A 13192-nucleotide genomic window follows, 5' to 3' on the forward strand; every position below is an offset into this window, starting at 1 on the left:
CATTCCTTCTAACTCGCTCTGTTATTACACATATATATTTAGGATTGTTAGCTTTTCTTGTTGCATTGATTCCTTTACCATTATGTGATGCCCTTCTTCGTCTTTTTTGATCTTTGTTAGTTTAAAGTCTGTTTTATCAGAGGCTATGATTGCAACCCCTGCTTTTTATTTTTTGTATTTTTTTCTTTTTATTTATTTATTTTTTGCTTTCTATTTGCTTGGTAAATATTCCTTTTTTATTTTGATCCTATGTGTTTTTGCATGTGAGATGAGTCTCCTGAATACAGTACACTGATGGGTCTTGACTCTGTAACCAATTTGCCAGTCTGTGTCTTTTGATTGGGGCATTTAGCCCATTAACATTTAAGGTTAATATTATGTTTGAATTTGATCCTGCCATTATGATGATAGCTTTTGATTTTGCCTGTTAGTTGATGCGGTTTCTTCATACCGTTCATGGTGTTTACAATTTGGTATGTTTTTGCAGGGGCTGATACCAGTTTCTCCTTTCCATATTTAGCGCTTTCTTCAGAAGATCTTGTAAGGCAGGTCTGGTGGTGAAAAAGTCTCTCAGCATTTGCTTGTCTGTAAAGGATTTTATTTCTCCTTCGCTTATGAAGCTTAGTTTGGCTAGATATGAAATTCTGGTTTGAAAATTCTTTAAGAATGTTGAGTTTGGCCCCCACTCTGTTCTGGCTTGTAGGGTTTTTGTAGAGAGATCTGCTGTGAGTCTGATGGGCTTCCCTTTGTCTGTAACCCAACCTTTCTCTTGGGCTGCCCTTAAGATTTTTTCCTTTATTTCAACCTTGGCGAATCTGATGATTTTCTGTCTTGGGGTTGCTATTCTCAAGGAATATCTTTGTGGCGTTCTCTGTATTTCCTAAATTTGAATGTTGGCCTGTCTTGCTAGGTTGGGGAAGTTCTCCTGGATAATATCCTGAAGGGTGTTTTCCAGCTTGGTTCCATTCTCCTCATCACTTTCAGGTACACAAATCAAATGTAGGTTTGATCTATTCACATAGTACCATGTTTCCTGGAGGCTTTGTTCATTCCTTTTTGTTCTTTTTCTCTCATCTTGTCTTCATGCTTTATTTCATTAAATTGATCTTCAATCTCTTATATCCTTTCTTCCATTTGATCAATTAGGCTGTTGATACTTGTGTGCGCTTCACAAAGTTCTTGTGCTGCGTTTTTCAGCTCCATCAGGTTATTTGTGTTCTTCTCTAAACTGGTTATTCTAATTAGCAATTCCTCTAACCTTTTTTAATATTCTTCACTTCCTTGCATTGGGTTAGAACATGCTCCTTTAACTCCTTATTACCCACCTTCTGAAGCCAACTTGTGTCAACTAGCCAAACTCATTCTCCATCCAGTTTTGTTCCCCTGATAGCAAGGAGTTGTGATCTTTTGGAGGAGAAGAGGCATTCTGGTTTTTGGAATTTTCAGCGTTTTTGTGCTGGTTATTCCTCATCTTTGTGGATTTATCTACCTTTGGTGTTTGATGTTGGTGACCTTTGGATGGGGTTTCTGTGTGGACAGTCTTTTTGTTGATGTTAATGCTATTCCTTTCTGTTTGTTAGTTTTTCTTCTAATAGTGAGGCCCCTCTTCTAGAGGTCTGCTGGAGTTTGCTGGAGGTCCACTCCAGACCCTGTTTGCCTGAGTCTCACCAGTGGAGGCTGCAAAACAGAAAAGATTGCTGTCTGTTCCTTCCTCTGAAAGCTTTGTCCAGAGGGGCACCCCCCAGATGCCAAGTGGAGCTCTTCTGTATGAGGTGTCTGTCAACCCCTGTTGGGAGGTGTCTCCCAATCAGGAGGCATGGGGGTCAGTGACCCACTTGAGGAGGCAGTTTGTCCCTTAGCAGAGCTCGAGCACTGTGCTGGGAGATCCACTACTTTCTTCAGAGCCAGCAGGCAGGAACATTTAAGTCTGCTGAAGCTGCACCCACAGCCACCCCTTCTAAAAATAACTTTTTTAAAAAACAAAGGAACAGTTTCTTGCAAAGTTAAATCACTTTTTTCCCTTTACACTTAGGACAAATATATTTTGCTTTTCAGAAATGCTTAAGTAAATTATGTGATAACTGAAAAGTAGTTTAATAGAATTTACATTTGATTTTTTAAAAATCCATTAGGCTAAAGATTTATAAAGACAATTTTTCTTCTGCTCAATACTTGCCTGAACAAAACACCCACCCAGCCAAAATCAAACAAAAAGCTGCTTTTATCTTTGTGAACTGATGTCACTTGAGTTGTACTACTTTAGAATCCACAGGAACAGCGTGAAAAGCACAGCAACTGGAAGGTGAACAACGTCAGGGGGATGTGACTAACATGCCTGCTTACTGGCTATTAAATCTCTTTTAGTTTCCCACACAATGTGAACCATGGTCTGCTTCAATTTCCACACTGTATTTTAAGAGTTTTTGCTTTATTACTCTGGTTTAATTTCTAAAAACACAGGGCTTCACAGCTATGGCCAACTGCTTATCCCAGGCAAATTAAATTAAGCCCTTGGCATGCAACTTAAAGTTTGTTTCGCCTAATTGAGCAGCTAATGGGTGTGGATGAATTTGAGGTGCAGATAAAAATATTGTTTTCAAAGAGCCTTTCTGATTAGCATGCTCTGAAATGAGCAAAGAAAAATATTTATGCAGCCATGTTTATAAGCATGCTCAAATCCATTCGTTAAGCCCCTGGGAAGATTTCAGAAAACTCTGTCCTGTCTTTCCAAGAGGTGATCTGCTCATTGCTAAAGAAGGTTAAAATCCTTCACCAGAGATATTCTGTGTTGTATCAACACCCAGTCATCGTTAATATGACTTGTGACAAAATAACCTCTACCCATTACCAACATGTGTCTTCACTCAAGGACTGTGTGAGTCTCTATTCCAATGAAGTACCATTCTAATAAAGTACCTCATCTAATAAATGGTCCTGGTGCTGCTTGGCCACTGCAGGAACTGTTATGGGATGGAGGAGAGAAGAAACAAATAAATAGTTGGGGAGGAATCCCTGAGACGTCGGCATTCTAGAACGTGTATTATTTTCCTATTGTTTTGTTGGGTTTACATGTATTGAATGTCAGAGAAGGTAGCCATCTTTCCCAGTGAATCTCCTTTTCATTGCATCTTTTTAAAGTAAGTTTTCATTAACAACAAAGCAAATATATGCGTATTTTCCAAAACTTACAATCATAAAATAAACTTCATGGCATGTTAAAGTCAGTTAAATAGCAGTGCTCTCTGGCTCATGCCTGTGATCCCAGCACTTTGGGAGGCCAAGGCAGGCAGACTGCTTGAGGCCAGAAGTTTGAGACCAACCTGACCAACATGGCAAAACCCAGTCTCTACTAAAAATACAAAAATTAGCCAGGCATGGTGGTTTGTGCCTGTAATCCCAGCTACTCGGGAGGCTGAGGCATGAGAATCACTTGAACACAGGAGGTGGAGGTTGCAGTGAGCTGAAATTGTCCGATTGCACTCTAGCCTGGATCTCAGAGGAAAAAAAGTGTCAGCCAAACTGAACTTTAGAGACAGCTATTTTAAATGACAGCTATCATTGTGACAGATTTATCTCAAATTCCATTCACTGTCCTTGTAAATATGGGCATTTTGGGGAGGTTCTGTGTGTTTTTCTTTGAGTTTTGATTTTCTTCTTAGATCCCTTGCCCATTTGTAATGAAGGAATGGAGAAAATACCATGGATATAGATGAAAAAAACCCAAGGCCACAGGTAATGTTCCAGAGGCATCTGAAAACTGAAGTCAGGTTACTGTGGGGATAATTCTCAAGCAAATGGATGCCTTTATGGTCCTCCACGCATTTGCTTCATTTGGTCCACAGGTGAACTTGTCACATCACATTTACAACAAAAAAAACCCTTATGTTTCAGGTATTTCCTGAATCTTCAGTGAGTTTCTATTAGACATGTTCTGTTTCTAAGCAATCTGTTTTCCATTCCTGTGTCCAGAAAATGATTATCAGAAAGGAAGAGAGAAAAATGACATCATAATGTAATCTGGCCCCTCTTTTGCTGGGCTAGGAACACAGCATAGACTTTCAAGTGTTAGATATTACTTTATCAGTCTATTTCTGAAGTTCATTTAATAAATAATGGAGCCTGATATAAAAGGCTTCTAGACCTACCAATAGAAATCTGTCAACCTGCCTATGAAACAAACTTTAAAAAAGAAATTGTGACTTTTCTGATGTTAGTTTGTTTCAGATGAAATTTGTTATTATTCCTAGTTTGAGAAAGAAAACTTCACCCTTTGCCCCTTTAAGGATGTAGAACTTTTCTTCCCACAAACTAGTATCTCCACAAGGCACTACTGTCCAGGTTGAGATGAAGGATCCAGTTGCTTTCTCTTTTGGGTGCACGTCATTTTGTTTGCTGTTCACTTATCACATGAAAATCCATTGCAAGTACCAGCTTCTCAACAGATAACACATATACATGGGCTATATGCACTCATGCATATACACATATAACTCAATCTAACTTTCCCCTTTCTATAAATTCAAATTATGTCCCCTGATGTGGTCCATCCTGGAGGTCACACACACAGCTCTCACCTGAAATGGAAGGGAAGGAAGGAAGGAAGCTAACACATATTTAGCATCTACTATATGCATATAAAATTAAGACATGTTCTTATTTTATCTTCACAACAACCCTGTCGGATATGCATTATTTCTCCTATAGATGAAACAAAATAAACTCAGAATGGTAATAGTCACTAAAATTTGAGTGTCCTGACCAAGAAAGACACCTTCCTCTTTCCAAAGTCTTTACTGCAATCTCACCTATGCATATATATCCAAGACTAATTCTCAATCAGAGAAAATTTCTAAAAGGGCCAGAAAAAAGGAGCACTATTCAGTCTTCATGCTCACAGCAGTTTCCTTCCTGAAAGTTTCTGTGGCAGGGCCATCAGCCGGGGCCAGGAGCCGTGGAGGAGTACCTGGAGGTGGAGATCTTTTCTTTCTCCCTGTCAGGGCTCTGCTCAGATGCCATCCATCTCGCAGGCCCAGGGAGTGTTTAATGAAGCAGATTTGGATCAGTGGAGACAGGTGTTTAGGCCGTTCTCCAAGATTCCTAAAATGGCCAGGAAATGTGCCCATTTTTAGCTTTTTGTGGTTTTATTTTTAAATAATCTTCTTTGACAACTTTTTAAAGTGCCTGTTCTATTGAACGCTCTTTCAATTATTCAAATCGAGTCAATCAGAATTATTGAGTACCTATTCTGTGCCAGGAACAGCTGGAGCATACAAAAATCTGTAAGATACTACTCCAGGAGCTGAAGAAGGATGCAATAAACCACAAACAATGCTAAGGGGCAGAATACGAGAGCTGTAAAGGAGTCATAGATAAAGAACTACAGGAATTCAAATAAAGGAGACATCCTTTCTGGCTGGGAAAAATCAGAAGAGATATCATGGATAGGAAACAAGCATTAGACACAGACTTTTAGGAACTCATTCACTTGGTCATTCAGTCAACAAATTCATAGTGAACATTTACTATGTACCAGGCATTTATTAAGAATTGGATATACCACAGGGATATAATCCCCACCTTCAAGCCATTGGCATTGTAGCAATGAGAAAGTAAACAATTATTTATATCTTATATGGCTATGAAGGCTTGAATGACCAGGATGAACTGATAGTATTAACAGGGGCAGGAGATATGCAGTGTTGGTGGGGGTTGGGCCGGTGCTTTAGAAAAGTGGTCAAGAAAGATCTTGCTAGGGAGGTGATTTTTAGTGAAGACCTAAAGACTGAGGAAGAGCCAGCCATTTGAAAAGCAAGGGTAAAAATATTCATGAGGCTGAAAGCAGGAAGTAAAAATTTCCGAAAAAGAAAAATAATTTGAAAAAGGGTCACTGTGTTCAGAGAATAGAAGCAATAGGCAGGCTAGCTTGCGATGAGGTTGGTGAAGCAGGTAGGGTTCAGATCTTGCAAGGCACTTAGTTATGAGTGGAAGTCTTGATTTTCTCCTAAAAACAGCAGGACCTTTGACAGGTTTTAATCTGGGAAGTGGCATGAGGCCAGTCTGCAATTTGAAAAGAGAAGTCAAGTCAGAGTACCAAGTAGAGAATGGGCTGGATCTGGGAGCTGAATTAGGAAACTGTAGTATTGTTCCATTGTTCCATTTGTGACAACATGTGTTACACAAGGGTGAAGCTGGGAGATATGAAAGTAGATAAATTCAAGATACATTTTGGAGGAAGAAACAATAAGAATTTACTAGACTGAGGTGAAGCAGGGCATTTAGGTAGACAAAGCAGCATAAACAGAAATTCAGAGGAGATAAATGGTAGGGCTATGTGGGCTTGTCTCTGTGAGACAAGACCAGTGTAACTCTTTCTTACAACAGAGCCCTGGGTCATAGAAGATCATTATTCACCTTTGAGTGTGGAAATAGACCCTGTTTCCACTCCTTCCTTCCAGCTTTAATTCCCCCTCCCCTGCTCCCACTCTCCCTCCACCCAGGACTCATTACAAAAAAAAAGTATAAGTTGCAAGACTTCACAGACACCTAAGCAAACACTGAGGTCAACATTCTCTAAAATGTATTCTGTGTGTCACTTTTTATATGACATGCTTCTTGAGGAGAAAATAAAAATAGCTGGAGAGGTTTGTGGTCAAATAAGTCTAAATGATGACTTTCATCTTCTTTTTCTGGTGACAAATAACATTGACATGTAAACACTCTGAGATGTCCTTCAGTAAAGAAACTTACTTAGCTTTGTTTAATGGTTAGCCCATCTTCTCCCAAACAAATAGGACCTTAGCCACTGTATCCATAGAACAACCCCAGCAATCCTGTGGAATCACTGACTTGGCCCACAAGACAAGGGACATAATTACCCAGTGCAAAATGAAAATGATGGGACTTTTGTTTAAAAATCATTAAGAAATTCAAGACAGTGACAGCAAAACACTAAGCCAAGTGTGGGGCTGTTCTGCATGTGGGCTCCTATAGGACTGCCCAGAGCTTGCATGACCATGAAGCCAGCCTTGCAGTTCCTCAAGTTACAGAAGAGGAAACAACTCAGAGGAGTAAAGTGAACTCCCATGATCTCACATTAGGTCAATATTGATACCAGATCTTTACCCTATGCTTTCTGACCACTTATTGCATACCAAATTGGCTTCTCCAAGGTAAACTAGACATTTTGGGGGATGGACCACTGTGATTGATACCTCAGTCAGGTGCAACTGCATCATCTTTGGTTTTGCCCCTGCTGTGGCAGGCACCAACCCTAAGGGACAACCTCTGGCACCACTTGCCTCTAGCTTGCCCTCAAGCTAATTTCATTGTTTTTCCTGTCATCGCTCTGGTTTATTGCCACCAGCCACAGAACTTAATCACTACCCTAACAACAGTTCTGGGGATAATGTGTGTCTTCAAGAAATATTGTGAACTCCCTAATTAGAGATGAGTCAGAAATTAAGGGTAGAAGAAGGTAAAAGACCATGATTATCTGAATCTCACTCTGTTTGAGAGAAGAAGCCAAGTACTTTCGTCCCTGACTTACAATCCTTCAACTTCCTATTTTTGGCTTTACAGTGGTATGAAAGCTATATGCATTCAGTAGAAACCATATTTTTAATTTTTAATTTTTCTCTTTTCTGAGGCTAGAGATATACAGTAGGCTAGTCTCTTGAGGTGCTAGGCAGCAGCAGTGAAACACAGCTCCCAGTCAGGCACATGATGATGATGAGTGTAAACAATTGACATTCTGGCTGGGTGCGGTGGCTCACACCTGTAATCCCAGCACTTTGGGAAACCAAGGCAGGTGGATCACGAGGTCAAGAGTTCGAGACCATACTGGCCAACATGGTGAAACCCCGTCTCTACTAAAAATACAAAAAATAGCTGGGCATGGTGGCACGTGTCTGTGGTCCCAGCTACTCGGGAAGAATCGCTTGAACCCAGGAGGCGGAGGTTGCAGTAAGCCGTGATTACGCCACTGCACTCCAGCCTGGCGATAGAGCAAGACTAAGTAAAAAAAAAAAAAAAAAAAAAAAAAAAAACAATTGATATTCTACAGCGCACTGTGTTGCCAACAATTTTTGGATATCCTGTTTTTGCATCCATCATGTCTAAAAAGTGCCCATCTGTGTCTCCTGCTTCTGGTGAGATGAAACTCAAGATAATTGCCCACCATGAAGGCAGCAGACCAGTAATGGCCATCACACATGAGTTGGGATGTTCACAGTCCACAGTCTTGGCTTATCCTTTAAGCGCATTTTTAACTTTTGATATATTCAAATTCCAGCAAATTTATCAGGACATAACCCCATTGTAAGTCAAGTGGCATCCATATTACCTATCCATATTGCATAAAACTTTAACACAGGGTTGTATACATAGTACATACACAAAAAAAGAGTCCCTTATCCATTAAAGGTAGGGAAGCTATAGAAGTCCATGTGGAATCAGAATGAGGAAACCACTGGGAAATACGTTTGCTCTGCAAAACTATAAGGTGGATGATGCCCAGTTCTCCAAGAATAAAATAAAGAAGGTCTTCAAAGCAGAGGATAGGTATGAGCTCTGGAATAGGTCACACATGTATTTCAAGGACAGAAAGAAGAAGATGAGGATAGATAGAACACAGGGGCTTCAAAGACACAGAGAGAGGACATGGAGAGTGTAGAGGGTTTCTACTGTCTGGCCTTCTGTATTAGTCAAGGTTCTCCAGAGAAACAAAACCAAAAGGTCATATGCATATATTGAAAGAGATTTATGGTATGAAATTAGCCTGCATGATTATGGAGACTGACAAGCCCCCAGGTCTTCAAGGTGAGAAAGCACGATGGAGACCAAGTTCAGTTTATGGTGTAGTTCCAGTCTGAGTCAGAAGGCCTGAGAACCAGGAGAACCAACAGTGTAAATTCCAGTCTAAATGTATGCCGGCTCCAGATCCATGAAGAGCTGGTATTTTATTTTATTTTATTTTTATTTATTTGGTTATTGAAACAGAGTCTCACTCTGTTGCCCAGGCTGGAGTGCAGTGGCTAATTTCGGCTCACTACAACGTCCGCCTCCCTGGTTCAAGCTATTCTTCTGCCTCAGCCTCCTGAATAGCTGGGATTACTGGTGTGTGCCATCATGCCAGGCTAATTTTTTGTATTTTTAGTAGAGACGGGGTTTCACTGTGTTAGCCAGGATGGTCTCGATCTCCTGACCTCATGATTTGCCCGCCTCGGCCTCCCAAAGCTCTGGGATTACAGGAGTGAGCCACCGTGCCAGAACTTTTATGTATCTTTCTTTTTTTGAGATGGAGTCTCACTCTGTCATCCAAGCTGGAATGCAATGGCACAATCTTGGCTCACTGCAACCTCTACCTCCCCAGCTCAAGCAACTCTCCCGCCTGAGACTCTCCAGTAGCTGGGACTACAGGCATGCACCACCACGCCCAGCTAATTTACTTGTATTTTAGTTGAGACAGGGTTTCACCATGTGGCCCAGGGTGATTTCGAACTCTTGACCTCAGGCAATCTGCCCACCTCAGCCTCCCAAAATGCTGGAATTAGAGGCGTGAGCCACTGCGCCCAACCAAAAGCTGGTATTTTCATTTCAGTCTAAGGGCAGAAAAGAGCCAATGTCCCAGTTCAAATACAGTTGGGCAGAAAGAATTAATTCTTTGTTACGTAGAGGACGGTCAGCCTTTTTGTTCCATGCAGGCCTTCATCTATGTGTGAGGCCCACATACATTAAGGAGGGCAGCCTACTTGACTCAATCTACTAATTTAAATGTACCTCTTCCAAAAACACCCTCACAGAATAATGGGTGACCAAATATCTGTTCAAATGCTCACCCAGTCAAGTTGACACACAAAATGAACCACCATATCTGCCCAACATCAGCCCTTCTTATTTCAGCTCCATGACTCGATTTTCCTTTGGGGAGCCACCCCTTGCCCATGAACAGTCTACGTGGGTGGGCTGGGGCTGACTCTAAGTCTGAATTTCTAGGAATAGACAATGAGAGCATCCCAATGCCCTGAATAGAGCTAGAGAGGCCAGTGAGTCTCAGATCCTAGGACTTTGGCTGTAAACTGTTTGAAAAGAGGAAAATAAAATGAAAAGAGGTGTTTTCTGCCAGCATTGTTATGCTGAAAATGCTGGGTTCACTTGTGGAGCAGTTAAAGAATGACACCCGCACAGAGGAACAGAAGTGAGAGAGAGTCCTGATGACATGGTTTGATTTGAGCCCCTGCTCAACTTTTCCTGGAGGTTTTAGTTGCATGAGCTACATAAGTTAGTTACATGAGTTTCGTTTCGTACTTAAGCTGGCTTAAGGTAGGTCCTTGTCTTTTATAAGCAATGAGTTTTGACAGATGCTGTGAGCACATTATGCTCAGAAAATAAGCTAAGGGAATAGGCCTGCCTTATCTAAGGAGCTGTGAGCAAGCAGCCGGCAGCTCTGCTCTCTGAGTGGTCCTTTTGAACAAAGTTACAGTTTCGCTAAAGGCAGATGAGTGAGCTCGACTTAGCTCCCGAGGCTGATGCTAAATCTATCAACTCCTAATGTCACACTATTACTGGAAATGATTCTAGCCCTGAAATCCCATCATATTGACAATAAAAATCATCTCGTGCTATTTAATATGAGCATAGACAGTGTACTGTCAGGACTGGGATTGGGGACAGTGAGCAGAAAGGTTAAAATCCATTTCTATTACTCTGAGGGATGGGTACAGAATTTGGAACCAGGATGGTGCCAGGGATAAGTTAGAAGCATGGAATGTGAAGCCAGAGGCACCCACATATCAGTGCTAACTTCAAACAAATCCATGTGGCATCCTAAATAACTTCCTTTTTCCTGCCTCTTTCCCATCTCCCTGTTTGCTTCTTCTTCCCTTTTTCCCCTCACAGTTTCGAGCCCTCTCCTATTCCAAGCACAGTGCCAGACACAAGGGCTATGAAAACAAGCAGCAAAGAAGCTCACAGGCTGGAGTTGGGAGCGTCATGTTGCTGGGGACAGAGCAAAGCATGCCTGGCTATCATGGCACCACACAGTCAGTGTTGGATAGTGACAAAAGACGCCTTGGAAGCATGGTGAGAGTCACCTGCCAACTGCAGAGACATCATCAAGGCTGCTTACACCCACTTTTGGGCTACAATACCAGGGGAGTGGAACTTCAAAAAATAACAATTAAAAAAATTACTCTAAGGATAAATTTGGAATCTTGTAGCTGGTCACATTTTCTTCTTTCTTTTGATCACACCTAGAATCAATATATGGTCTGTTCTAAAGTAACTCCCGTTCCTTATGGAAATGATTTCATATGTTAACCTTACTCCTAAATTAATCTTAATTCTTACAAGTGTTCTCATTTATTTTTAATCCATCGTGCAGTGCACATTTCTGTAAAATATTTCAAATTTGGGGGTAATGAAAGGTAAATAAATACATAATGTACTTATACATCTCAGTAACATTTCATTTACTTAAAACAAGGAAGTTTTTATAATGATAACTAAAGCATAAGTAGTAACTCTCTTAGAGTAACCCTGTGATTTTTGCTTAAATGAATAAAGTAGTATGTACTGGTTCATGAAAGTACAAATATCAATAGGACAAAACAAATATCCAAGAAACCAACACTAGTATATATGATGACTTAGTGTAAGATAAATGTTGTATCACAACTTAATGGGGAAAATGATGACTCTTGAATAAATAGTGCAGGGATAATTAGATCACTATTTAGAGGGAAAAAAAGTTACCTCAAGCAAATAAAACTTCTGATGGATGAAACTTCTGATGGCTTAAATAGTGAAATGTTTAAAATTAGCATCAAATAAATGAGAAGAAAATACATTTAATGTTTATTGGATCCTTAGATGTGGAATGACTTTTAAGGAATTACCCAATAAAAGAATCAATATAGGACAAAAATAAATATTTTTATTTTTTATGATTTTTATTTTATATGTTTTTATGTTTTCTTTATTTATATTTATTTTTATTCCTATTATTCTTAGAGCAAACCCAGTCACTGAGCTCCTTAACATTAGATAAGGAATGGCAATGTACATGAACATAAATAAGCAGACACAGTTAAATTTAGGAATTTTCCTTCTCAAAATTTACCTAAAGAAAATAATCAGAGATTTGTCTAAAGACTGATAAATATTCTCACTGAAGTTTAACTATTTAGAAAGGATATTTACAAATGTTTCACTGTTTTAGTCTCCCAAGCCTTTTTTTATATTTTATGCAAAAATACATGCAAATATCTCCTAATGTTTGAATATATTTTATTTCTTATATTTAATAATAAAGTTGGATGGATACCAGCACATTTGCATATGCATTTATTTTTAAAAGAGTACAATCCGTTCACATTTTTATAATTTATTTTTAATTTAAGTATACGTTTACACTCATCCATCAATTTTATATTGCATATCTACTAAGTGGAAGGAATACAATGATAAGTAAAAATAGTTGAACTCTACTATTGTAGGGTTCATCATGTAACAAAGAAGGAAGACACTACAGAAATAAGTCAACTAATATTAATGTAGACTCTCAATTGAAGATAAGTGCTAAAGTTTGGATATTTGTTCCCCCAAACCTCATGTGGAAATTTGATCCCCAGATTGGGTATGGGGTCAAATGGGTTGTGTTTGGGTCTCGGGGGTGGATCCCTCATAAATGGCTTGGTGCTATCCTCAAGGTAGTGAGTGAGTTCTCACTCTACTAGTTCTCACAATAGCCAGTTGTTAAGAAGAGCCTGGCAACTTCCTGCTGTCTCCCTTGTTTCCTCTTTTGCCATGTGATCTCTGCACATGGCAGCCTTACATTCTTTGCCCTCAACCATGAGTGGAAGCAGCCTGAAGCTCTCCCCAGAGCAGATGCTGGCACTGTGCTTCTTGTACAGCCTGCAGGACCATAGGCTAAATGAACCTCTTTATAAATTACCCAGCCTCAGGTTTCCTTTATAGCAACACAAATGGACTAAGACAACCCAAAGGGTAAGAAGGTTGTCTTACAAGGTCATATGACAAAAGAAAGTGGTCCCAAGTGTGAGGGATTAGGAAGGCTTCTCTAATAAAATTAAATCTGAAATATGAGTAGAACTTAAGTGAAAGTGGAGAGAAAGAAAAGAGCATCCAAAAGACAGGAAATGGCCAGTGTAAATGCTCTGTGTTAGGAAAGAGA

General features: G+C 39.9%; 1 pseudogene; it reads left to right on the top strand.

The window, feature by feature from the left end:
* LOC116555325 overlaps positions 1-13192 on the top strand; it is a 32564-nt pseudogene that overhangs the window by 4671 nt on the left and 14701 nt on the right.

This window comes from Sapajus apella, unplaced genomic scaffold, assembly GCF_009761245.1.
Source record: "Sapajus apella isolate SASKATOON/1434 unplaced genomic scaffold, GSC_monkey_1.0 scaffold1, whole genome shotgun sequence".
Classification (NCBI taxonomy): Eukaryota; Metazoa; Chordata; class Mammalia; order Primates; family Cebidae; genus Sapajus; species Sapajus apella.